Below are 3,393 nucleotides of genomic sequence, written 5' to 3'. Positions count from 1 at the left end.
CTTTCCCTGTAGGACCAACCTGGATCAACTGTTCAACTAGTTGCCTAAATGTAGGATTTAGGTGAACCCCTTCCAGGATACAGAATACAGGGGTTTTAGGGAGATGAGCCATCTTTTGTTTTTTTGCTTATGGCTGGGCATTGGTCCACCCATGGGAAGTGGTGAGTGATTGCCCTTGCATTGTCTGTTTTGTTTTGGTTGGTTGGTTTGTTTGTTTCTCACTTCTACTTCTCCTTCACTTACAATTTTTATCTTGACCCACAAATTTTCTTGCTTTTACTCATCCTTTCCTCTTCCTCTGCCCCACTGGGGGTGGGAGGGGGAAGCATGCTAATGGTTGTGTGGTGCTTAGCTGCCTGCCAGGGTTAACCCACAACACAACATTACTGTGTTGAAAAGGCAGCTTGCACCAATCAAGCTGTGTGAGTTTCTGAAGCCCTGGTTGTATGTCCCTGTACAAGAATCGAAACAAGTAGAAGGAAGAAAGAAGCTAATGATGTTGATCCCAAGTTATAAGCCCTCTATCACTCTGTCTCTGCTGCCCATGCTAAGCATATTTCTGTCTGCATGACCCTGAAGCTAACTCGTTAGCTGTGTCTCTTACTAAGGCTCATTATTCCTAACAGAGAGCCACATCAGCGTGCTGCAATGTTTTCATCTCCCTGAGGTAACTCATTCCACACCTAACAGTATATGCTCTCCACAGCATCAGACCGTATAGTCATTCTTAGCATATATCTAGATCTTTGAAGCCATTGAAGCCAATCAGCTCTGACAGGATGGAACCTACTGGTGCAAACAGCAAGCAGCTGTCTTTGGTAAAAGTCATAGAGCTTCTGAAAATAAACAGGCATAAGCATCTATGATCTAGGCGCACATGCATGGGTCTGGGCCCTGTCCACGGCCATAAACAATGACTTACAAAGCTCTGATCTTCTTCTAGTGCTAGATGCTTTGGGATGACCCAGCTAGTTGTGCCATTATGTAGGCCAGAGTCATGTAGGAGCAAGAAAGAAAGGGTTAAAGTACCATCTGGTTTCAGTACATGGTTTCTCAAGTACCAGCTAGTTTTGGCTACTGGCTTAGCCATAGAGTGCTTGGACAAGACCCTTCAAATCTATGCCTCAGCTCCACATCTGCTCCAGTGCCGTGGCAGTGGGGGAGTGGTGCATAAAAGCTAAGTATCAGGCTCCAATAACCATACACATTGTGGCTACAAATAGTTTTCTTCTGTGCTTTAAAGCTGACTTACCCAAATTGCATGCTGAATGAAGGAAGACAGAGCTTTTTATTGATTTCCTCAGTCCAATGATAAATTTTCCCCCTATGGTTTCATTTTCAAATTAAGGCAATTTTAATCTATCACTCTCTCTCTCTCTGCACCTTTATTTCATTTCCAGCCTCTTGGCATTTTCCTTTCACTCTTTTCTTCTTCAAAATTTTTCAAGATTTTTACTGCCTGATTAAATTTATTTAGGGCTCCACCTCCACCACTTGTTTATTGTCTGACTCACTTGCTCCCTTCACTCTCCTACTATTTAATACTTAGTACACATTGTACTTCTCAGCTTTAGCAATCATTTCTCCATCTTTCTTGGATGTTGTCCAGTATTTTGTTTATGACTAGTGTTCACGACATAAATTCTTCCTGGTGTCATCCATCAGTTCTGGAAAGCTTCAAGTTTTCTTCTCAGCCAAGAAACAGACTTCATGCCACCACTCCCACACCCACAAATTTCAGTACTAGCTAGTACTGTCCTGGCTAGTTCAGCCACCACATTTGTTTCTTTTCTGATACCTAATGCAAGGTTTAAAGGACTGTTCCCAAAGACATATATGTATCTCAAAAGACTCAAGTGAGGAAAATAAGAACAAATTCAAATCAGGTCTTGATGCAGCAGTATTTTGGTGGATTGTCCAACCAGCTGAACCTTCGCTGAATACAGACAACATCTGGAAGCATCTTGAGAACTGCAAAAAGTCTCTGCTCTTGCAGTCCATCACATGGAGCTTCATCTATATCATCTCACTGACAAATACATTATCATCCAGACTGCAAGTGAACTAGTCACTTAAGCCATAACTACATAGTTCCTAAGAGATCCTAGCTCGCGTTCACTGATAATACTATCATGGCAAAATATCTTCTAGCTGACTTAGTGAAGAGGCAGAATATGGTCTTTTTGCATGCAAAAAGCATGTGGACATGTGTACCTGGCCTGAAAATTAACTCTATCCCAGCCAAACCCAGTATGTATGGGGAGAAGATCAGGCCATTGCTTGTATTTGGTCCAGCAGAGTCACTGGACTGAGTTTTTGACCTAAGTGAGCTGAAGAGAGGTATTTTTTCCCTACCAAAGAAAGATCTCAGATGCATATAAAATCCTCCTTATTGAGTACAGGCTTATAAATTCCATATTTGTATGGCCTCTGACACAAGAAACTTTCACTGAAGTAATGCTGCATGCTACCTATCGAGGTTTTCAACGTGGCAGAGCAAAACATTTCCATCCTGTGAAATAATCTTTGAACTGTTGGATGATGCAAATGCCATATCCTCAGTGACGAAAGGCCTGCAGGTTAGCAAGTTCAGCCTTTCCAATTTCCTAGCAAGCCCTCTATGAGGGGGCAGACTCATTCAAAGGAGCAGGAAGGAACACTCCTCTATTAGCTGCAGGTAAAAAGTTCTGACCTCTTATCCTTGTGCTGGCCAGCAGGATTTCTGTATTGATCATCCTTGTTCTCTATGCTCCCCATCTGCTGAGACTGTTTGGCCTTTGGACCACTTCGGTTCTCATCATGCAGAAGATAAAGCAGTGTGTGGTCTTCTGTCTGACACAGTAGGGAGCTTAAACATACTCTGTTGAACTCAAGTCAGGTTGGCCAGCACTCTAAGGCCTCCAGATGAAAGGTACTTTGCTATTCAAATAGCGCTTAGTTAACTAACAGTACTTGCTGTTAAATATTAATAGTTATTTCTGAGCCCTATCCTAGTCCAAGCATAAAATTATTTATTTGAAGAAACATGACTCACAAAGATTAGAGGCTAAAAAAGCAGTTGTAGTGGAAGTATATATAGTATATATAGTTTTATCAAAGGAAACTTTTCAAAGCTGAAGATGACTAAATGCCGGTATGTTACACGCAGACTTCATTGAGCTGTGGTTTTATATTAACTGAGGATTGAAGATTGATTTTTTTAAAGACAGCAAACTTGCTAGAGAGCAAAATTTTAATTGGAGGTTAAATAAAAGATGAGTTCTAAAGTTATGTTTGGTATCTTAAGTGCCTAACAGAAATGGAAATTATTAAAATCTTGGCAGTCTCTATTGATCATCTTGAGGGATGGGGGCATTTCCTTCCCATCAAGAATCTTTTCTTTCACTATAGATG

The sequence above is a fragment of the Merops nubicus genome, unplaced genomic scaffold (genome assembly GCF_000691845.1).
Source record: "Merops nubicus isolate BGI_N331 unplaced genomic scaffold, ASM69184v1 scaffold2399, whole genome shotgun sequence".
Lineage (NCBI taxonomy): Eukaryota > Metazoa > Chordata > Aves > Coraciiformes > Meropidae > Merops > Merops nubicus.
The sequence above is the reverse complement of the archived record's forward strand: the minus strand, read 5'-3'. Positions refer to the sequence as shown.